At 33.2% G+C, this 25,881-nt stretch overlaps 1 pseudogene across 1 annotated transcript; it reads right to left on the bottom strand.

Annotated features, from left to right (window-relative positions):
- Positions 1 to 240: 240 nt before the first annotated feature.
- Positions 241 to 23,316, bottom strand: LOC308552408 (proteasome subunit alpha type-2 pseudogene; annotated as a pseudogene). Its single transcript has 2 exons — positions 23,210 to 23,316; positions 241 to 1,032 (listed from the first exon to the last, which is right to left on the bottom strand). The product of its transcript is annotated as a proteasome subunit alpha type-2 pseudogene (transcript).
- Between the last annotated feature and the right edge of the window lie 2,565 nt (positions 23,317 to 25,881).

Here is a 25,881-nt window from a genome sequence, read left to right as displayed (position 1 = left end):
AAGTCATGATCGTGCTCTTTAATAGAGGCTGCACTTTTATTCCCTCTTTCATTAAGTTAATCACCATTCCTCAGATACCCAAAGAAGAAACCAGTGTGACTCTTGTAAATATTTCATCTTATACCTGATTCTATTTTTAATACACTGTTTCTTGATAACTCCAATTACCATAGTATTATTTTATCCCCTAATTCTTTTTTGGGGGGATTTAACAGTTTATTATCATTTATAGGTGTCATTTTAAAAACATTGGTCCATTAAATCATGTAGAAATAAGGGTGCAAAGAGTTTGCAAAACAAAACATCCTTTAAATGTGTTTAAGCACAGTATAGAGATGAGCTGAAGTTCCAGATTTTTCAGTCCCTTCACTATATGCTATGGCAGCCATGCAATCCTTGACTTCCAGTGGAGTAAACCTCCGAAATCCAGCTTCATTGCAGATTCCAGCTTCCATGCTGTCATGTCATTCGTACTTCAGAGCCTTCCTTAGGGTTTACATGGCTGTGTGAATAGCATCTTCAAGTTCCATATCTTCGTTATATCTTTTCTGAAGGAAAGTTTTCCCATTCACATAGTTCTTTCCTATTGCTGTGGCTTTCCAGGAAAAGTAAGCCCTAGATGGATCTGACCGGAAAAAAATATGGTGGCCCCTCATTCCAACCACAAATTAGTAGAGAAACTCCAAATGGACAACCACCACCCGACTGGGTATATTCCTGCTCCACAGAAGCTACTCTCTGTACCAGCTGAGCTGTGGGGATGGGTTCCTGGTAAATAAGATAATATTGCTGAGCTAGATTCCCAGCTCTGTGCACAAACGCTGTAATCTGTGTCCATGCCGCTGGACACCAAGCCTATAGGTTTGGTAACTGGCTTCCCTTCGTGTGCACTCTGCTCAGCATACAGAATGGATTTCTGTTTCTTTTCAGTTGCTAATAACCACCCCACTCGCAGCTTTAATCCCCACTGAAGGGGCTCCTCCAGCGACAGCAGCCAAATCACATGCAATCTGGACAAATTTACCAGACGAGCTATAGTCAAAGAAAAGCTGTAAACTCACTCTGCCGTTGTTACCCAGAGAGCCAAAGCAGGGTCACACTCCTGTGCACTGAGCTCAGCTTCTTTATCTCTTAATTCTTGTTTCCATATCCAGACTTGCCATACTTGACTGTATTTACCTTACTTCAGAGACCCTATATAAAACGTAAATCCAAACATCAGTCCCCCTTTTAAAGCCATTCAAAATAACCTAAAGAGATTTTCTTCCTCAAGTAATATCCTCCTAAAACTCATTATTGCAATTAAAATGATATTTGTATTCTTCCCATCTGGTATTATAAATCCTTTACATACAATAAGTCATTTAGTTTTAAGTATAATTCTTCTTGGTTACTGAAATATGAGTGACATTTTTCCTTGTAATATTACCACTTAATGATAGCAAATAAGTTGCAAAAGCTGTTTAATAAATATAGGGTATCCCCAAAAATGTATATATACACTCTGAATAATTATAAAGGCAGTGTTTATTAAAATACATTTCATTTTCAAAATTGAGCTATCAGCTGTTAAAGTGTGTATATATTTTTAGGGGACACACTGTATGTGTTAAATAAATTGAACTAAACTACTTGACATAAAAGTAATTATTTGTCATTTTATTTATTAAGGCTATTGTTATTTTAAAGTAGATTGCAAACTATGTTTTATGTCATTGTTAGTGATTAAAACCACAGTTCTTTCTCATGGCTTGCAATTCACATTGTTTAAGACATAGGTATTTTTTACATAAAGTAAATCGAAATACTTTTCCTGCATACATTTACCACTGAGCCTCAGTAACCATCTTTTTAAATGATCATTTCCAAATTTGTTTAGGACAGATGGAAAATTCCAGAACTACTCAGCCATATCCACATAGATGATCTTCATACTTCTTTCTAACAGGCACATCACAGTCTGATTGCTCCAAGCTGATCTCATCATCTTCCCACAGAAATTCTTTCTTACTGAGTTTTGTTCTTCATGGAAAAGAATACTACCTTCTCTGTTGCCAAAACCAGAAGTCTAAGCATAGTCTTAACTAGGTTACTAAAACAACTGTCTAACTAAATTTTCTTTCCCTAAAATTCATTATTTACACTGTAATTAAATTGACTTTTGCATTTTGAAAATTTGATAATTTCCTTGCTTACAATAAAGCAGTCATTGGTCATCAGATGCACACTAATAGTCCAATTGCTGGACAGGATGTTGTTTTATGGAACCAGACTAAATTACAATAAAGTTCTAGGTCCTGTAAGTGTGTGATTTTGGGAAAAAATTACTTACCACTTATTATCACAGTTTGCTTATATCTGAAATGGAATAATAATACAAAACAATTAAAATGTAACATACTTATCATAGTAGATCACACAAATAAATGCGAGGGAAAGCTTAGTGGCCTGTAGAGTAATGACATGTGTTATGGCATTATTTTTAAGTGGATCAGGTTAGTATCTTTTCTCTGATATCAGATACATCAGAGGACTATCTGCCTTAAATGAGCTTGGAAAAAGAATAACTACTTTTATATACAGTATCATTTTCTGCAAGCATATTGAAAGGCATAGTTCAAAAAGCTTAATGAGAAGATGAAATGAGGTAATACCAGTGAAATTCCTATACAGGCTGTGAGGTAGCCTCTTGCTGTGTCATGAATATGAACTTTAAAGGCAGAACTTACTTTAAATTGTTGTCAGGCCTGTGGATCTGGGCTATTCGCTAATCTTCTGAATCACAACATACTCATCAGTAAAATGGGAATAAAAATATTTTCTAACTAATCAGATAATATATGTAATATGTCAGTTATCAGGTATTGTAATATATATACATTCATGTTGAAAATGACAAAAGATCTAGAAATAAGGCAGAAAATATTTGTATTGGTATTTACCAATTCCAAAAAAAGTGTCTCCTAGATCCAGCGAAACAAATCAAAATTATTTTCTTAGGTAATAATGTTTGTTGTAACATGAAATTTATATACTTAGGATATGAAGGAAAAGTACTATCAGTTTAAAATTTAGAATAAATTAAAATTATGGTTATACAAAATAACCTAATTAAAAAATTGTTTACAAGACAAGTGCATGCCAATGTTATTTTAACCATTACATTCTATTTTGGCTTTTATGAACCTGACTGGGATAAAATCCTTCATTTCTATAATAAGTAATTGAGCATGATCTTTTCCCCTTGGTTCTACATATTAAGTGCACAACACTGAGAGCATTTTCCCCATCACATAAAGATCACTGTAAATTGTATTTTCAAGTTTCAATGTCTTAGAAAGTACTTCTCATCAAAATAAAATATAATAAAATAAATTTGGCCATAACCTATTTCTTTCAGATTTTTTTTTTCTTTCTTAAGAAGTAAAGCTATGGGAGAGCTTTAGTACTTCCTTTAAAACTGAAATTGCTTGCTAAATTGCTTTCTAGGCACTAAGTCAAAATTCTCTTAGATATGAATTATGTGAAAAACATAAGAGCTTTCTTGAAAATCATGTCAGTATTCTAAGCACTTTTGTAAAGGAAAGCTCGTGATCCATACAGAAAAATTAATTCGCCTTGACAATTTAATTGTCTTTATTGTCCATATGAGTCTAATATTCCTCAGGCATATGTTTGAATTATAAATAATTCAAGCTGTTCAACAAATCAAGATTTATAACCATTGATAGCATTATATTTATAAGCAGTTAAATAATTTAACACACTATGACACTGAAATCACAAGTCTATAGACTTTGTTTGTTTGTTTTTGTTTTTAATCCCCCCCTACTGATATGCTTTACTGTTGTAGGGGTGATGGTCCAACCGACTGAGCCACACTGGTCAGACTGTTTTGAATCTTCAGTGTGCATACTTGATTGCACAAATCTGTATTATGCTTGTGCATGGATCAGGCTCAATTAATTCTATGTATGAATATTGGGTAGTTCCTCAATTTGGGAAGTCCCAAGTCACTGAGTGATGATCTTAATACTGGCTTAGATATGAAGAAGGTAAAGGGGGATGCATGGTAAAGGAAGGAGACTCAACTTGGGGTGGTAAACATACAATACAATATACAAATGATGTATTTTAGAATTGTATACATGAAGCATATAATTTTATTAACCAATGTCACCCCCAATAAATTAAAAAGATAAAGAAATAAAAATTTTAAAAAAGCTCCTGAAAAGAAATGCTCCAAATAATTAAATTTTTAATCAAAAGGTACAGAAATACATTTTAGGAATTAAGATATTTTGGGGCTGTAGAGCTGTGGGGCTTAGAGCATTAGGTGAAAATGTTCAGCAATTCCCAACACCCTGCACATTTCCCTATCTATTTAGCATGAACAGACAGAAGCTATAAATAGAGATGAGAATAAAAATGGAAGCTGGGAGAGAAAAATAAGAATAAGAATGGGGTGTATTTGAAATAATTTCTGTCTGAATTATGCTGGTCAATTTGTTAGGGAAGCACTTCCCAAATTTTATATGTACTTACAAATAATCTGGAGCTCTCTTTAAAATGCAGATTCTGATTCATTAGGTCTGTACAGCTTGAGCTTCTACATTTCTAACAGGCTTTGAAATAATATGAATATAACTGGCCCCTGGGCCACACTGTTTGAGAGTAACTGTGATGATGATAATAGACCACTCCTATGGCAACACTGCTTTTTTGGCTTTTTGAGTTAATGGGAAGTTATTAGTGGAAATGTCATGGCTGTAGACAGTGGCCCTGGCCCATTATAGAAAATAACACCCCTTAGCTTTTTCTACCCTTTTCTGCTATATTTTTCTTAATAAATCTTATTTCCTGTTTCTCTTTATAATACATCTATATTTTGGGGTTTATTCTCTGGTTCTCAAAGTAGAATGGATGTTCCATAAAAACAGGGAATTTGTCTTTTTGAAAATTTAATATTTATTGCAACCATAGAATATGACCAAAAGATCAATTGGACTACCCCTATGGGTTTTATATACTGAAGTGGAAGAACAGTTCTTTCTATCTTTTCATGCCGCTAAGCAGAAGTGAGGTAAAGTACACTCATGTATAGAAATATTTCCAATGATGTGAAGGGAGCCATTAGAGAAACATAAAGAAATATGAAACCTAACAACACAAAAGACTTTGGCCAGGGCTTGAAGGAGCTTCTTAACCTCACTTTTTTTCCTCTTGCTCTCACCCTTTCTACTGCTCTGCACTTTGAGTTTATTTGAACAAGAAAGACACATTCTGAATTAATGGCCTTTGTACTGCTATTTCTTAGGGGAGAGACATTATTTTTTTGGCTCTTGGGGTCAATGGGAAGTTATGTAGTGGAAAGGTCATGACTTTAGACAGTGGCACTGTCACATTCATGAAAATATCTCTGAGGTTTTTCTATCCTTTCCTGCTATATTTTTCTTAATAGATATTATTTTCTGTTTTTCTCTGTAATATATATACATTTGGGGTTTTATTCTCTGGTTCTGAAAGTGGAATGTAAGTTTCATAAAAAGAGGAAATTTTGTTTTCTTTATTTTTTATTGCTGTATCTCCAGTGTCTAGAGGGCATGTTCAATAGATACTTCTGAACGGTTGGACAAATGATTGAGTGACTAGAAATAGCATTTTTGAAACTATCTCCATTTCATTTCACTATTTCTAAGCTTCCAGTAATAAGAAGCCTATTGCCTAATAGATTTTTTTTTTTCCTTTCTAAGAAACTTTATGATGTTAGTATGTAAGGCATTTCTTTATGGTTCATTTAATGTCAATCTGAAGTTGGCTTGGATAAGTTATTTCAACATTCAGAAATATGTTTTTAGAGTAGATAATTATTCTTTAGGGCATATATTTACTTAATTATTTATTTACTCTCTTACCTTCATCTATTCTATATTCTACTCAGAAACTTTTATTGTTCACATAGAGAATAACTCTGATTGTGATACTAGTGCTGTATTTAATTCTTTCTGCAATTCTGTCTTTTTGGACTCTTGGATCAATAGAAATCTGGCACAGTCATAGAAGGCTGAATTTGATCTTTTCCTCAATTATTTCACACATCACTGCTGGGCAAGCTGAATTTAGTACTCAGCATTTTAAAATATTTTTCTTGGAAATCCTGCAGTGGATGAAGCTCCATGGCAATTCTGATCCTGACTCCCACCGAGCCTCAATTTCTCACATGCACTCAGCTGCCCTTAGTCTCAACAGTACTTTAGCCCAGGAAAATCAGATAAATGAGTTGAGGGTGGAAGGAAAAGCTATATTTAAGTCTTATTCCCAAGGATTATCTCTCCATGAATGTTCTTGACAGACAACTTCATGATTAAATAGCTTTTCTTCAGTATTAAATAAAATAAGAAATAAATTGAAACTTGGTCTGACTAATTGACATGTTCTGATTCATCCTTTGTTTTCATACATTTCAGTAGCCATGACTCTCATCTTTTTCATTCATGGCATCAACATAAATGTCAAAGTTATTTCTTTCTTGCCAAAGTATTAATATATCTAAATAATGAAAACAATTTTGAGTTATTTTGCATTATCTTGTCTAGCATGATTGTCTTGCTTTCCATTTACATTTATAACATACATGATACTAATAGTTGCTCTCAAAGGCAATATGAGATACCGTGAAACCTTTGTTAGTATAGGTAGTGCTGATGTTTATATCATATGAGGCCTTTAGCTACACATTTCATTGTCCTTTTCTAGGATTTTTTTCAATTGCTTTCTACCAAACATTTATTATTCTGTATTATACTATAATCATTATGCTGTGTGAATAATACAATGAGAAAGGTAAAGGAGAGTGTAGAAAGTGAGCCTGAGAGCAGAGCTTTAAGATGACTGTAGCCTTAATCAACCACTGAACTGAAACTTTGTGAAGGATCCTGAGTTAGAACCACACAGCAAAGCTACTCCTGGATTCTGGATTCCTTCCTGCTTTAAACTGCTAAATTTTGGCATAATTTGCTATGTAGAATCAGATAACTAATACACTGTAACATAACAACTTGAAAATGCTCAAAGTAATGATATGCATTATATAGCCATACTTAAATATTAAGTAATCTAAAAAATTCATTTAAGTTATAGATACTGCATTGAGGGTAAAGTTCACTCCAGTGATTTACAACAATTAATAATTTTTAACAGATTGAGATAATACTAAAAAATAGAAGACATGGTAGACACTAAAAAATTATTATTTTTTCATTCATGATTCTTATTATAGGGTTAGAAAAAAAATCTGAGAAATAAAATTTTCTACCATTACTTTAAAAATATAATTGCACATGTTTTTTTCCCTGATATCCGTTTCATTATGTTAGCATATCAAATCTCAGAATATAGTAAAATCATTATAGAACTGCTAATAAGGTAATCAGAGAAGTTAGTATTACTTTAACCCCATATTTTGGAAACATAAAGACAATTTAGAATGTCTTTTAATTCAGAGCTGGTATACCACAATGGTGCCTCATTTAAAGTGGAAAGTGAAAATAGTGTGAGCTCCTTTTGACTTATCATTTTGTGTTTTCTCCAGATGGATTTTGAAAGTATTTGACTATCATTCACACTGACAACAAAATTGCTGCTTGGGATCATGTATATATTTTTTTCACTCCTTGCTACTTTTGTTATAATCATTATTGTTATTAGTTCAGTTATTTGTGAGTCATGGGAATACTAAATCTTTTCTTTTGAAAATCTCAGGCTTTGAAAAATAAATTTTTCATTAGCCTTTTCAAACATATAATAACTATACAAGATGATTTCCACTTTATCATTCATATAAGAAATATATAATACAATAATATAATATAAGATTATAATACAGGCAGATAAAATGCATCATAAAATGAAGACAGATTTTGCTTGAGATAATAGTAAACAACTAAGTTAAAATACGACTAGCATTCATTAAGTAAAGAAATATTTGTGTTAATATTTCCAACAATTATACATGGCATTTTTTCTCCTCTCCTTTCTTTGCACATTTTGAAAATAACATACACAAAGGTTATTGCTATATAATATTTCCTTTATAAGCAACAAGATAATCATCTTGGAAAGTCTGGCTAGATTGGTGAAGGATCTTGCTTTCTGAAAGTAAAATCATTTTTTTCTAGTATTTTGTGTACTCTACATACATAATGGCATCTTCTGCATTCAGTAGTGTTTGAAAATGAAGTGGGAAATAAGTAAACAAATAATCCGCGTTATTAGGCAGGCACAGTCATGCAAACAAGCACATTCACACATGTTCTTCAATAAAATGATTGTTTAAATGGTCCAATATGAGTAAATAGTAGGTGATATTTCTGTGAGAATAGGCATAAACCATTACTCCTAGGGCATGAAGGGAAATTGTTCGTTTTGAATTTTGGAGGGAAATAAAACAGAACAAAACATTACATTGATTCTTATTGATTTGATTAAGAGGGGATTTCTCTAGGTGAGGCTGTTAAGAGAGGAGTAAAGGCAAATCTTACATCAGTGTTTACTTTCAAAGTAACATTGAGCCTACTTGGCATAATTGCTAAGACATAGTCTTTCTGATATCTCCCTTTATTGCCTTACTACAACTTTTACAATGATCCCATATAGAATATTTAATTCTCAAAGGATACAATGAATGCACTATCTAACATATCCTTTAGCTACTTACTGCAGATCCTTATATATATCAATTTTTTTCTCACTTATTCATTTTTCAAAGCCGAGATCTTTAATTTCACATACCCATCATTAACTCAGCCAAAATTAATTACTCTTTAGGTTGTGTTCTGTAGTACTTTCTTTATTATTAACACTTGTTATAATAGTGTGGTTTGTTTTGTTTTCTTTTGTTTTTTACTTTTTTAAAACTAGTATTTGGCTGTGAGAGCCTAGAGGGCAGGAATTTTTTGTCATTTATCTTTTTAACCTTAGCACCTGAAGGAAGGGCTGCAGGAATATATATCCAGTGTTGACAACCCGTTGAACCACCAGTAAGGAAAGAAGACATGAGCTAGACACTGCATGAAATACACAGTATTAAATTTCTGAAGAGTAAAAAACTCTTAGATTTTTAGAGGTTTAATTAGTGAAATTTCATTTTAGGGTATAAACTTAGTCAACAAGAATAGCTAAAAACCTATCCATTGAAAAAAATGTGATGACTGATCCAACAAAACTCCATGCTACTTACTGATTAATTAAGTTTTATAGGACTAATTAAATTCTCCCCCATTGAATTCCAAATTGGTTCAGATATCTGTGAGACACATATTGACCACAATATGCATGTTTTCAAGAGAGAATATTTTCAAATGGCTTCAAGTTAGATTGGAGAATGTGGTAACAGAAAGGTGGTAAATTTGGAATATAAAAATTATAAGAAGGCTGTTTCATTTAAAACAAGTATATTGAATAATAAATAATAACATTATTCAACACAATTGCTGTATTTAGGTGGTGTCTGACTTCCAAAATGCAACCATTAAAAAAATAATATTTAGGGCACCATTATTGATATTTGTGTTATTTGATAATTAAACAATGGGTTTTACCACATAGGCATACATTCTCATTCCCTAGGAAACAATAAAGTAACAATGATTATTTGAGGATTAATTTAAGGTTCATCATAACTTTCTTAACCTGTTTTTTTGACTATTCTGTTTCCTGATGGTAAGACTTTCTTTGAAGTTCTGTTAGTGTGTTTGTGTGTATTTTCTTCAAAATAAAACAGAACCCTGAGATAAGTGTTCTACTTATTACTCATTAATGTTTCCAGCATACTTTATCTCCATCTTTTAAATAAATAACCCAAATCACTACCAACAAATTAATCAACCTCCCAACAAAGAGCCATGAACAACAGAATGCTTGAAGTATCATTACTCCCCTTTCTGTAATTGTCTACCCTTTTGATTGCCACCCTACCCCCTCATTCTTTAAAGAATTTAGCTTATGGCTCACTATGTTTCTTTTCACTAATATTCCTGACATCATTCTTAGTCATTTCCACATTGACATAAACTGATCTTGACCTCTTCATTTCTCACTTCCATGGGTGAACTTAGACTTCATTATTAATTTCTGAGACATCGAAACTCCTTCAGCACTCCACTCTGTAACCCAAAGCGTCCTAGCTTTTGAACTAACTTTCACCAGTATTACGTCTGAATGCTGATTTGATCTCACCAAGAACACCAATCCACTAAAACTATTTTTCTTTCATCCAACATCATCTCATGTTCTTACTTTTCTTCCTATCCAGTATGTCTAATGAATCATCATTATAATGATTCTCTCCTTTAGATCTCACTACCACATTTATATTTTTTTACTTCATCAGAATAAACCTAAAAAAAATTCCTTTAAACTCAACTTTTTAGTTCCTGTGGTAGACAGAATTCTAAAACAATCCTGAATGTCTCACATGCTGCCTACAAGTGGGATCAAGGCCTCTGAATATTTTGAGATGTCAATCTCATGATTATTAAGTTATATAACAAAAGGGATTTTGCAGATGTAATTATGATCCCTAATCAGGTGACTGTGAAGTTAATAAAAAAGGAGAATGTCCTGGGTAGGCCTGATCTAATCAACAAACCATTAAAAGAGATAAGAAGAAGTGGCAGACTCTCTTTTCTTTAGAACATGTGGGTGTTATTATGTGTTGTTTTCAGCTTCTGCACATCAGCCAAAATTCCAAAAAAAAGGAGAGAGTACTAATTAATATTTTATTACAGACTCATGCAGTGATACCTTTCACCTTAAAATAAACTTATTTTGGTTCTCATATTTCTCCCCAACTATCAGATTTCTAAGCTCTTCTATATGGAAACAAATACTTTAAAATGGGCTTATACCTGTGGTTTCTACTTCCTCGGCCCCACTCTCTCTTAGTTTTCAGGTCATAGTCTTTCTGCTTCTCCTCTTTCACTGGATGCTTCTTTCTAAATGTCTTTGCTTAATCTCTAATTTTTCTAGACCTCTAATTTTATGGCAACTTTGGTTCACATCTATGCCTTTTTCTATTTGCACAACCTTTCTGGCATTTTTTACAGTCAATATGACCAGCGTAAATACCATCTGCTTATGACTCTAAAATTCCTATGCCCAATGTTGAAATATTCCTTGGATTCCAGAGTCATATATTTGACTGACTACTCAATAAAACCACTTAGATGTCTAATAGGAATATAAGAATATATATATGGCATAGAGATATTGCCCCAATAATCCCTATTTCTGGTATACAAACCCTTGTGAAATACCCTCCTTTGAGTATGTTCAGTATCTAATTTTTTCAACAAATAAAATATCATAAGGTGAAAAATATAACTTTTGTGGTTATGTTACATATGATTATAATTTCTATCTTGCTAGCAAATTAGTTTTTATTGTCTCTATTCATTGTTGTCTTTGACAAAGCAATTAACCATGTAGAGAGGCCCATAAGGCAAGAAACTGAGCTTAGTTACTGTCCCCTGCAAGGGACTGAGGCAGTCAGGCGAGATCCCGCAGGAACCAGAATTCTGCCATTGTATGAGCCTGGAAGCAAATCCTTCCCCATTCAAACCTCAAATGAGACCCAAGCCCTGGCTGACACATTGATGGTAGCTTTTTGAGAGACCCCCAAAATTGACATCTATGCCCCAATTCCTGACCCAGGAGAACTATGTGACAAAAATGTATTTTTCATGCTTCTAATTTTGTGATATTTTGTTATGCAGCAACAAGTAGTTAATGCATATTTTTTTCTTACCAGGGGTAGGAGGCCACTGTAACAAATACCTAAAAATGTGGGAATTTTCTCTAGAACTGAGCAGTGGGCAGTGATTTTATCACAATATTATAATTTCCATCTTGCTAGCTGACTCTATTTTCTGACATTTTTCCTTGCAAGAGACACACATGGCAAGAAACTGAGGATGGCATCTGGCTGAAAGATGGCAGGGAGCTGAGGCTCTCCATCTGACAGCCCACAAATAACTGACACTGAAAGCAGATCCTTCCCCAGTTGAACATCAATAAAATCCCAGTTCTTGCCAGCACAGCAATTGCAGGTTGAGAGAGACCTGGAGCTAAGCTGTGTCTGAATTCCATTTATTGACATCATAAATGTACTTTGTCTTAATCCTGTAATGCTTAATTTTATGTGTCAACTTGACTGCACATTATTTCTGGGTGTATCTGGGGAGGTTTAGAATGAGATTAGCATGTGAATGGGTGGATTTAGTAGATTTTCTTCTTCAATTTGGATGTACATCATCCAATAATTTGTGAGCCTGAATAAAACAAAACAGGGTGGGGAAGGAGGAATCCATCCCTTTTTCTTCCACCCTGCCTGCCTCTCCAGTTTGAGCATAGATCTTCCCCTACCCTTTGAAGTGAGATTACAGCATAAATTCTCTTGATTCTCTTACTCAGACTAGAATTACACCACTGGCTTTTCTAGGTCTCCTGCTGGTGGATGGCAGGTTGTGGGAATTCTTAGCCTCCATATGCATGAGCCAATTTCTAATAATAAATAAATCTATCTATTAATTATAATTTATAAATTAATTATATATAGTTAATAATTATGATTATTATATGCAATATATATTTTATATATGCACACATGTGCACAATGACAAAATTTTTATCATTGATACTATTACTGATGTCCCCCCCACCTTTTATACCCTTCACCCAGCCCCGCCTTCCTGGGCCTTCACCATATTGTTGTCTGTATTCATGGGCTATGTATATATGTTCTTAGGCTAATCTCTTAGATTCCCCCCCCCCCCACCACCCCTCCTCTCTGAGACCTGTCATTTTGTTCCATGTGTCCATTCCTCTGGACCTATTTTGTTGGTCAGTTTATTTTGTTCATTAGATACCACAAATAAGTGAGATCATGCAATACTTGTCTTTCTCTGATTGACTTATTTGGCTTAACATAATATTCTCCAGATCCATCATGCTGTCACAAAAGGTAAGCTTTCCTTCTTTTTTTACAGTCATGTAGTATTCCATTGTGTAAATGTACCACAGCTTTATTATACACTCATATACTTATAGGGACTTGGGTTGTTTCTAGAGCCTGGCTATTGAAAATAACGCTACTGTGAACAGAGAGGTGCATATATCCTTTTGAATTGGTGTTTTGGGATTCTAAGGATATATTCCGAGAAGTGGGACCATTCACCTTAGTGGCTCCATAAAATTTTGGCACGGTTCTTGAATGCTTTCTTTGTTTTGTGTATTGAAAACTGCTACACTTTCTGGCTGGTCAAGGATCTAAATATTTCTCACCACTACCATGGATATACTAGTCCAAGTTACCGGCATTTCTCTTCTAGATCACTGCAATGGCTTCATAATAGTACAAGAAAATAAAAATAAAACTGTCATTACTCTCATTCTATACCTACCCAGCTAAAGTTAGTTCTTTATATGTCCTCAAAGTGATACTTTTATCAAAAAAGTTAGATCCTATCTCAATACCTCAACAGCTCTTTATATAAAAACTGACGTCTTACCTATGGCCCATAAGAATCATATCCTGATTCTTCATTGCCTCTCCAACCTAATTCTTTTTTTTTATTGTTTACACTGTTACAAATGCACCCATTTTACCCCCTTTGCCCACCTCCACCCAACTCTCACCCCTCCTCCCTCTGGCCAACACCACATGTTGTCTGTGTCTATAATTTATGCATATATGTTCCTTCGCTAATCCCTTCACTTTCTTTCATCCAGTGCTGAAAGAAAGTGAAGAGATTCTTTGCCAGTGTTTTCCTTGCTCACTCTGCTCCAACTGTAGTGTCATTTCTGCTGCTTCTAGAACATATTACAATGATCCCACTTAAATCTTGGCATCTGTTCTTCCTTCGCATGAGAAAACTCTTCTCCCACATCTTTGTGAGATTTACCCTCTTTATTTTAGGACTTTGCAAAATAATCATGTCCTCAAAGAGTTCTCTACTGGCTATGTTATCCAGTTTGCCATCAATTCTCATTCTCATGGCATCTCTCACTAGCTAATCCTTTACTAGCCATCATTTGCTTATTTCCTTTTGTCTTCCACACCATTAGAGAACAAAGGCCAATAACTTTTGTTTCATTCACTACTAATTCCTAAACATCTGGAAATGTACCTGCTGTAATAGTTCAATAAATATCACTTAGTGGATAAATGAATTAATAAATCTTATCTAATTGGCATCACATAGAGCATTATTGTTGACTGAAATTCAGGTGTACCTCTGCGAAGAAAGTGCTTACATAATCACTATTCTAATGTCCACTTTTTAATATTCTAGCTTAAAATTTTAAGTTTAATATTGTATCTTTCCTGTTTGATTTGTTATTGGATTAAATGGTCTTTGACAACCCCTATTTTGTATCTTAATAGTAATATTATAACATTGTTCCTATGAGTTATCTTACAAGTAATATTGCTCATTTTCTTATAATTTACATTCTGTCCTTTATCCTCTTTCTTTTTTAGCTTAAATTTATTGATGTGCTTTTTGATTATTTACTACCAGTGTTAACTTCTAATCTGCCCTTTAGTGACCTATACTTATTTTGTAATTTAGAGTTCTTTTTGCTCCAGAGACTACAAATTTACCCAAAGTAGGAATGTCTACTGTTGACATGAGCTTAGCAGTGTACCTAGAGATAAATGCCTCACACAGAAAAAAAGTAAAAATACATAGCATGAATAAAAGATTAGATTTTAAATTAAAACCATACATCATAGGGAATTCTTCCTATAAGGTAAAAAGAATAATACATAGTATTGAGCTTATAGATAATTTATTTTCATTTAAAAAATTATTAAGAAGCAAGATATAGTTTTAATCTAATTATTAGATTTTTGGTGTTTTACATTTTACAAATATTTATTATATACACTATTTCATTTTTGATAAAACTATACTCCCAAATAATAGTTTTTGATATAATACCAGCTCAAGAATGTACTCTATAGTGTTCCATGAGGACACTGATCTTATCTATATTTTTCACTGCTAAGTGTCCAGAATCTCACATAGTGTCAGGTACATAGTAGAACATCAATGTACTCTTGCTTAATGGTAAAATAAACCAATAAACTAGATCTCCAACCATACAGAAATATTTTGAAAACTTCATGAGTTATAAATTTGATGAAGATTGAGGCTATACATTTTGCAATTAGATATGCATATCAGTTACATAATAATCTTAGTGATTAAAGAGTTTACATGCCTTTTTTATAGTACATAGGTGCCTGGTTTTCAGTCGCCAGCAGTAGTAAACTAACATAGAGACTCCTGTTCTAAATAGCTATATAGTATATAAGAGTATATAAATGTGTATGTGGAAGTTGGGTAGCCAAAGGGCAGATTCTTCAATTATCAGTTTATTGACTGAGTATTCCAGATTCACCCTTATGTATCTTGTTTTGTGACCTTGGAGCTCTATCTGATAAAAATTTCTTCTTTGACATCTGGAAAAGTGTTAGATTTTGTCAATAGAGAGGGTTAAAGGGATCACTGAAAGAAAGAGACCTACTAATTTGTAATTTTATGTTAACATTTTCCCTGTTTAAATAACTGCTGTGATTTTTGTCCCTTTAATGTATCTTTACCAATATACCTAGTTAATATGGATTGTCCAAATAGCAGTCATGGAATTTTCAATGTTATTTTTGTTGAGAATGTAGGGGGAGAATATTTTTCTTTAAGTTTAAAAAGTGCTTTTAATCCAAAAAGAGTTTTAAAATGATCAGTGGTCCATAGGGGAAAATGTGCAGAAATACAAGGAAGAATCAGAGCAGATTAGAATAGAGGTATAATTTCCATCTGGATCTGAGAGATGACAAAATAAGTTTTCTACCCTCACAGGTAGATGCTTCAGATTGAAATGGTAAAAAAAAATGGAAGCTATGAGGCCTTGAATGGGTGGCTCAGTTGGTGGAAGCATCATCCTGTACACCAAAAGGTTGTAGGTTTGATTCCAGGCAGGGAATATACCTAGGTTGTGGGTTCGATTCCCATCAGGACACATATAGGAGACAACCCATTGATGTTTCTCTCTCACGTTGGTGTTTCATCTTCAGGTGAAGATTTAAAAAAAAAGATTGCTAAGAAGACTTTAGTGAACATTCATAATTAGTAAAATCGACAATGGGTCTGGAATTCTCTTTTAATATAATGCCCTTCAAGTACAAACTCTATAGATTGGTTTGTTGTCAAGAATAACATATATAATATGATATTACTCTAATTTTTCCTTTTGTGAATTATATGTATCATATTTTTGAAGGTTCATAATAAGAAATTTTTTTGCATATTAAGTATTGAAGAATAAAAATACATCATATATTCAAGACACAAGAAAATTACTTCAATTTCAAAACAACTCAGTACTTATGCCATTGGCAAAATATTATCTTGTGTACTGAGGCATTCTTTGCATAACAAATACCTCAATTGTTACCTTCTCTGTAATTGCAATGACTCAAAATGACCCTGTTTATAAGAATTCTTCAGTGAGGCATTACAAATTTTATTTCCTTTTTTTTTTTCCTTCCTAGAAGGGCTCACAAATATCATCTGAATGAAGTGCCTACTCTTGCCTAGAAGGTGTTATGTGAAAGGGAAGTTGGAGATGTCATTTTGATGCATAATTTATGGATGAAATCTATAATACTGTGAACTAATTTGTGATTAAAATTTGGTTTGATTGTGACTAATAATTAGTCTGATATAACAAATCACAGAAGGAAGTTCTTGTTTTGTCATTTCTTCAAAACTGTAAAATTTGAAATCAATTTTAAAGCTGTTAGAAAATGTGTAAATAAAAATTTTATTATAATTATTACCTCAAATGATAGATGAATAAGCACAGTGATATATATATGTGTGTGTATACATATATATATACATATATATAGTCCTAAAAATGTATACACACACTTTGAATAATTATAAAGGTAGTGTTTATTAAAATACATTTCATTTTAAAATTGAGCTATCAGCTGTTAAAGTGTGTTTACATTTTTTTGGGACACCCTGTATATCAATTATCAGTAATCACCATTAATTATATATATATAATTATTATATATATGCACAATTGTGTATATTGTTATATATAAATATATGTTATATGTCTATATACATATGAACAGCCTTGTTTTCTTTTAAAAATAATGGTCATACTACTGCTACACAAGTATGCTATTGGTCATATCACATCATTCTTTTCAGCAATTTCTAACTAGATTTGCCTTATTCCTGACTGTTTAACATGTCAGATTGTTAGCATTATAATATTTTGGCACTGTGCACCTAATAAGGAAGCAAAGAAATGAAATTAGGGCTGGAGAAACTTGCTCAATAGTGATGACTTAATAGAGCTTATTTTAAATAATAAATATGGTATATTGTTCCAAGAATGTTAACTGAGGACACATGTTAAACTTTTCCAAATCCTTGTGAATAACAGTACACCTATACAAAATCAGTAACAGGACAGACGATGCATGTGTGCTTGTGTATTGTGGGGGTAATGGCAGGGGAAATAGGAATATTCATATGTTTTGGTGAATTTCTGAACCAAACACATTGGCTCACACAGAGCCAAGGGCAGGAAGCCGCAGCCTGTGATGCGCTCTGGAGGAGGCTGCAGCCAGGACGTTGTCTCTATTTCCTGAAGAGGTAGACAGGGAGTTACTGCTACGCCGAAGAAAGCAAGATCGCTAACTCACAGCCTGCCTAGTGAGCAAAGGGAATTTGGCCCTGTGTTTGTATCTCAATCCTGTATTTATCAGCACAGAAGATTTATCAGGAAAAAAAAAAAAAAAAAAGCAAGTATCTGAAAAACTGAAAGAGCCACCTGGGGAGATGCTGGGTCCTTTCTCTAAGTAATTATATTTTACTTAAAAGCTCTCTTCACTTTGCCTCAGAAATGAGGGGAAAAATGTCAGCTGTGGTTTATTATCATCCAAGCATATCAAAGTAAGTCCAATTACTTGCTTCGCTTGCACAGATTCTGGTCAGACATGCCATCAAGAGACATATTTGTTTCGGGGTATATCTGGGTTTTGTGTGTGTGTTTAAATACACGAAATCAGACAGTTGTTGCAGGAATCAAGGACATAAAACAGAATGACCAACAAACTAATTTCTGGGAAATAAAACTAAGTAAATAATTTGTAATAAAAAATAAAAAGATAAAATTAAGTCAGTTTAAAATATATATATAAAATACATATATAAAAAGAATAAGTTTGAAATACATACATAAAATACACATATAAAAATACATATATAAAGTTTACAATACATATTAATCTCATGGCTTATCACCTATGTAATGAAAGTTTTCAAATGAGTAAAGAATGAGAGGAGAAAAATGCCAAATAAATACAAGAGAAAATATTCCATATAAGAATACCAATATGTTAGTTTGCGAGATTAAAAGTGCACAGAAAGACATTTCCAAAATAAATTGCATAACTCCACTAATAAAGAAAAAGTCCTAAAAGTTTCTATGATGCACAGTAAATAATAGCTTTAAAAATGCTTGCCATCGACATCAGGCTAATGAGCAATACTGAATTCTAAAATTAAATGTAGCAAAACCTTTTAAAGATTTGAACTCAAGTAATTTGTGTTTGATTTATTCCTCAAATACCACACGAAGTTTTTAAATCAATGAACAATATAAAGACATTTTTGAAATAATCAAGGACTCAGAAAGTTTATATGTTATACATCACTTGTGTAAAAAGAAACAACTTCATAAAGATTTTTTATAAGTAAAAAGAAAGAACTAATATAGGTTCTACAGCCAAAATTCAATAAAAGGAATATAAGGTAGATATCTGTGCAGCAACTCATCTGTATTATAACAGGAATCCATAGGGCCTTGAAAATGTTTTCACAATGAAAGTGGGTTCATTTTTAAAAATAATATGATTAGGAGGGCAAAAAGTATATTGTTTTGGAAAAGTAAGCATATACTTTCTCTATTAAGAAAAGCACAGGTGGTGAAAATAGTAAAATAAAAACACACTAAACAAAATTTTTCCTATAAGAACACACTTCAAATACAAAAGCAAATTAAACCAAAATATTAAAGAAACTGATATGATTTATGAGAAGAAAATTGATTTGATATTTTTTTCTAGGACAATTTCCTTAAAGGAACAGAGGTCTAAAGTGACACATGATTGCTTTTCCTTTTCTATGGTCTAACATGCAAGTGATAAGCACAAATTATTTAATGAGATGAACAGAGTTGTCAGAAAAAAACATACACATTGAGTGAACTAATGAAGTTATAAGACAAAGCATGTTCCCTGTAATCAGGGGCTTAAAGGTCTTGAATGTTAAATTCTTATTTTATGATCTAACCAACCTAAATCTGTAGACCTCTAATTTATAACTGTCATTTTTATACTGCAGGTGAAAATAGTTAAATAAAAATGATAACAGGCATATTATGGAGTATGCAAATTCTTCAATATATAGAAACACACAGAAGGGAATACACTTAATGAAAGAATCTTAAAAACTATAAACGTTGACAGTGTTAAAGTAGCCATACAGTTAACATAATTGAAAGACGGAAAGGAAGCCAACAAAAGTTGATATAATAAAAGAATGTTAATTTCCTTATATCACATGGATACATGATTGATTTAAGAATTTATGAGAAAATATATAGTTTTAAGCTTACTATTTTAAGATTTAAGGCTCACTATAGAAGGAGCAGCTGACTTACTTAAGTGGGTGATTGAGTACAAATTAAAATCTTTCTAATATAAAAGCAGAACTTATGGATTAGAGTAGTGATTGATTAAAGGACTTGAACTAAATACCTTTACAAATGCTTTAAGAGAAAACAACTAAAAATACTGACAAATATTTTAAAATATTTTAAATGGGCTGACTAAAATTAAAGAAATTCTCAGGATTATTCTAACAGAAATTGAGAACTGAGAAAAGTAAAGGGAGCACTGAAAAGAGTTTTGGTCATAAGGACATTGCTAAATCATTAAAAAACAATCAACCAGCCAAACAAAAAACACTTCGGGGTTTCAGTTTTGACCAGTTCTTATAGTTTACAATTCAAAAAATAGAATCCTAGATCTAGCCATGCATGAGTTTAATAAGAGAATTAACCCCATAAAACTACTTCTAGATTAAGGGTGAACAAAAATAACTCCCTCATGCCCTTGGGAGTTTAAGGAAAATTACCTTAGGCTTGATAAGAGAGTAGGTGGTAAAAAAACCAAACTATATTCCTGAAAACTTGTAAACATAAAGTAGTCATGTAGCTTTGCCATTGTTCAAAACTACCAAACAAAAAAATGAGGTGATATCGTTCTCAATAGTCATTTATTAATCACTGTATATAATTATTAGTTCTTTATGGAAGCCCTTACATTGTGCCAGGTTTATAATTAATATCTCAAATAAATTTCCAAATAAAATTAACAACTCACAGGAAAAGTTATTAAGCAAACAAGAAAAGAAGCCAACATAAAGAAAAACCAACAGAATGCTGCATAGACTTTGCATGATAGGATTTGAAAATACAAAATTAAAAATAAGTATGATTATTATTTTCAAAGACAAAAATTATGTTTTAAGATACATGAGGAGAAACAGAAACTATACTGAATTAAACATAGAAAATGGATTCTTAGAACTTTGAGAAATAAAATAGTAAATAATTGAAATAAGAAATTAACTCAAGGCTTCAGGGCAGTTTAATTGTAGATGATAGAACTGATAAACTGAGACATATATTTGAAGAAATGTTTACAAAATACAACACAGATATTCACAGAGATAATAAAATAAGGAACAGAAGCTCAAGATATAGAGAGATAATTTGTAATATAGGTAATATAAGTCTAATTGGAGTTTCCTAAAGAAGGGAAGTAAAAAAGTGAAGTGTCTATATTAGAAAATTAATATTGGAAATGTCTAGAAATTATGAATGAAAACAACCAAAAATATAAGTAACTAAAAAAAAATCAAGAGAAATCCACATGTAGAGTTGCTTTAATATTTAATATTTTATTTGTTTGATTTTTAAATATATATTTATGAACATCAAGCTAATTTTGAGTTTATATATATATATTTTATCTCTATTTCCATGCTATACTTAATATCTGTATTCATATTAACTTATTTGTATTTTATTTTCTATATTTATTTATCATTAATATATTTTTTCATATTTATTTTTATTTGTTATGAACTTGTGTATTATAGTGTATACACGTCATATACTTATTTATATTTAATATTTACATTTGTATTTTGAATGCAAAAGTTTGGTATCTGGAATATAACAGATTATTATAGTATTTACTTACAGCACAAAAACATGGTGATTTTCTCATGTTTCATTTTCACCTTCAGCGGTAAAGCAATTAGAGCCAGATGAGATGTTACCTTTACACACTACAGTTTATACAGTAGGCAAGAATATAAATCTAGGTGGTTATATAGGAGAAGGACACCAGTGCCACCTGTCCATCTCTCCTGAGAGATAGAGAGAAAGCTTTGGTTTTCTACTGTAAATTAATTCTCCTTCAGAACATAAAGGGGAGGATCTTAGGACCTTACCTTTCAAAATGTAAATACATGTCTCTAAGAAGAAGATGAGACCACGGTTTACAGTTGCAGTGCAACTCAGTACCATTTGCAAAAAATATAAGAGGTACAAATTGGTAGTTACAAAATAGTCATATGAATGTAAAAAGTTCAGGATAGGGAATATAGCCCATAATATTGTAATAACTATGTATGGTGCCAGGTAGGTACTTGCTTTATTGAGAGGATTGGTTTGTAAATTATGTAATTGTCTAACCACTCTTCTGTACACCTGAAACTAATATGAAATAATATTGAATGTCAACTGTAATTGAAAAATAAAATTTTAAAAAGTATCTTACTGCCAGGCTATCAGAATTATATACCACTATGAAACTCTCAGTTTCTGTGTGGTACAAAAAGGTCATGTAAAAAGGTGAATTCCTTTGTCATATACCCAGAGACATGTGTCACAATCATTTTTCTCTTTAATGAGTTCCTGGCTTTGAAGGGATATTAAACAGTATTTCATGTTGATGAATCAAACACACTATAAGCTCTCAGATAGCAGTGCCAGCAGGAAATGTAAATCCATATCCTCAATATGTGTATTGATTCCATTTAAGATAAATCACTCTCCTTTCTCTATTGGAAGGAATCCGACACCATCAACTTGCCACCGCATGTCTAGACAGTCTCCTCAAGAGTTGTTTTCCATTTGGCAGGTTGGACTTTTGACAGGACCAAAAAGTGGTTGGTCGCTATATCAACCTTGGTGAAAAGGAATCTGTGCTATTGGAACCAGGCATAACCTCAAATCCCTGCCACCTTAGCTACTCTGTTCATCTGGCACAATGAGTGGATGATATCATCTGCCTGAGTAATTCAGTTGGCTTGGTTGTTTATTACCTCTTCCATGGTAGATAATCTCTGATAGAGGTGCAAATGAAATACCAAGTTCTTCTTACTTTGGCCCACTCAGTTAAATCTACCCATAAACCTCTTTGACAAACCTCTTTATGCCTTTTACTTTTTAATCTTTCTCCTTACTAGCTTCTGAACAACCACCAAAATATTTGTCATTACTCTTAAGTCTGTGTATTTTAATCACAGCCCATCTCTTTTTCACTTGGAGTGAACGAATAGGTAGATTCCTCAAAGTTCTGCTCACAGAGGCAGTGTTCCTCACTTCCCTGTTTCATGTTATTCAGCTTCACTCTACTCCTGAGCAGGTCTGTAGAGCAATATAAGATATTAGATACAAATTGCATTGCACCCATCTGAGAATAGTACTCCCCCTCTCTCAGTTCATTATGAGAGAACAGCATGCCTATAGATGTGAGCAGATGGCAAGGCATCAGTTAACCATGCCTGGGTGACGTGTTGTTGGAGAACTGCTATGTGCAGCTCACTTGTGCCCTCTGGACTTGCGTATGCTTGATCTGGATCTAGCATTTTAATATTACAGTGGATTTCAGTCCAAAATTATGGCATTGTGGGGCAAAGAGGATCCTCTTCATTATTGCCAGTTCTGGCTGTATAGCCACTCTTCTTTCATGATCACATACCTGATATCTAAAATGCTTTGCAACTCTCCAGAAGCTCTCTTTCCAACAGCATTAGACCAGAACCATGCAACCTCCTTGTTATTATCCATAGACACTGAACACAGCATCTTGTCCCACCACAGATGGCTCATGCGAGTGCTGCTTGCACTGTAGCCTGGATATGTTGTAGTAGTCTCTACTATTGTCTGGGCTTCTCATAGGATTTATTTTCCACTTTCTGGAGAGCATGTGTCCTTCTAAAGCCTCCAGTATACTTTCTACTTCTTGCACATATGTTCTGATTTACATGATGCAATCAACATAATGGACCAATGTATTATTTCAAGGATATCAAGTTGGACGCAATTTCTTCAGAATATATTATAATAGAGGGCAGGAGAGTTAATGCAATTCTGGGACAAGGCCAGAAATGTATCCTGCTATTGACCCTCTGTGAATGTAAACTATTTCTGATCCCCCTTTTTTATAGGGATATAGAAAAAACCCCTAATATATAAAAAACACACACAATTTCTAAATGAATGACCACGTACTATGTACATGAGGCTGTGTTCATCTGCTCTGGAATAAAATATCCTGTGCAAAACTAAAACTTAAGCTACTGCTTGGTTGATTATGTATAGTCAAATATCATCTGCCAGAATTTATTTCTCCAAGGGTCATAAAGATAACTTAATCGTGATATAGTAACCATCACCTCAGCATGCTTTGAGTCTTTAAGGTGCCATTCCCATATGACTGATATTTTCTGAGTCTGAGGGGTGGCCATTTCAGAGGTTTTCAATATAGTGCTTCTGTTACTGATCAAATATGGCAATTCTAATGATACAATTGGAGGTAGGTAAACAGCTACAGGGTGCTTCCGTTGTAGAGTAGACCCTCCATGAACAATACCTGGTTCAGCACTCCACTTATGTATGTCCACTTGTCCCTAGTCAAATAGAATTGGGAACATGATAGGATGATACTGTGAATCTCTGGGTATAAACAAAGAGATGGACACTATTCTTAATAGTACCTTAAATGTCTTTGTCACAGTTTTCAATTACATGAAAAAATGACTGTAGTTCCCTTTGGGGAAGAAAGGACTTGGAAAATCATCACCATGTATTGCCACGGTTGTTGCAGAGATTTCCTCATGGGGATCTGGCTTCTTGTTCAGTCAATGAATTTTGGGTCAGAAAACTGGCTAAGAATTTGGTTAAGGATTATGATTTTTCATTAGGACATCTGTTCTCAGCTACCTAATCACATTATCTTAATCACTTCAGTATGTTTCACTTGAGAAATTCTCTTGGTGGCTATCTATTTTTCTTGTCCCTAAGATTTATATATTCTAATAGTCACCTTCAAAGTTTTTTGGAACCCCTCACTGGCTGCCACTCTGACCTTGCTGCTTATTTATATTTTTGAACATACTTTGTCTCTGATAGTTAAACCTTATATCCTGGCCTCCTTAAATTTGAGATTGTATTATCACCATTGCTTTAATATATCTCAGTTATGTAACAGTGTTTTTTCCTCAACACCAGCTAGAAGTTGACAGCCACCTCTGAGCTTTTCAACAATGCTGAGGTCTTCTCATCAGTGTGTTTCTTTTTATCTAGTAAAGAGAGTGTTAAGCAGGTCATCCTCCTGAGTACAGTGTGATAATGTATGTTTAGGCCAGATATGGCATTTTTAATGGACCGTGTCTACTTCTCTAAGCCTATTGGTTTCTCCCTTCACCATATGCAGTGCCAGTCATAAATGCCAGGTCAAGCATTTCTACTTCATTTAGTGCAGCCATTATTTTTCTATGCTTTCAAGAGCCAAGGAATAACACATTAGTCCCTGCCAGGATTTTACTTCATTTATCGTTGGGCAATGATGCCAGTTTGAAAAAACTCTAGCTTTCAATATCATGACCCATTTTACTTGATCCATGTGGATCCTCAGGATCCTGACACTCTCTGACTCCTGTCAGACAGATCCTACAGTACCACCTACGTACAGCCCTTTTCTCCTTTAGCAAGTCCATCTTATATTGTGTCTTGACCATAGTTATTGATCTGGCAGACAAGAGATGGGGAGGTTAGGAATAATCTCGAGGTGGCACATACTGGCATTCAAATTAGGGACACAGGACATTTCTGTGTGTCCAGAGAGTAAAGGAAGCTCTTGGGCTCTATTCCAAGTCTCAGGGTCCTATTCTTTCTCAAGCAGGGCCATAACCTACTGAAAATTTAACCTTTTCTTATACTCTCCTACCCATATAATTAATTCCTAGGTCCTAAACTGAGTTTATTTGCATTACCCTCTGGCTACTCAAGATGAAAATTTCATTAAATATGCCAAAAAAGACCCTCTGACTCTCTTGGTTTTAATCTCATAATTAATCTTCAGCTATACAGCATGGGGCAAAAGTAAGTTTATAGTTGGTATGAAAAATAATACAATAATTAATAAAAATGATACAAGAATAAACCATGTTTCACTTATAACTGTAAACCTATTTTTGCCCCACCTGTATATATTTTTTCCAGTACATCAGTAGTACTTGGAACACTCAGTTGTAGCCAGGAAATTTCATTGTCTTTATAAATACTTCCCTGAACCTTTCTTTTTTTAAAAGAAAAAACAAAAAACTTTTTCTTTCTTTTTTTTTTATTTCAGAGAGAGAAAAAGAGAAG

Source organism: Miniopterus schreibersii (genome assembly GCF_964146895.1).
Source record: "Miniopterus schreibersii genome assembly, chromosome: 2".
Lineage (NCBI taxonomy): Eukaryota > Metazoa > Chordata > Mammalia > Chiroptera > Miniopteridae > Miniopterus > Miniopterus schreibersii.
The sequence above is the reverse complement of the archived record's forward strand: the minus strand, read 5'-3'. Positions and strand labels throughout refer to the sequence as shown.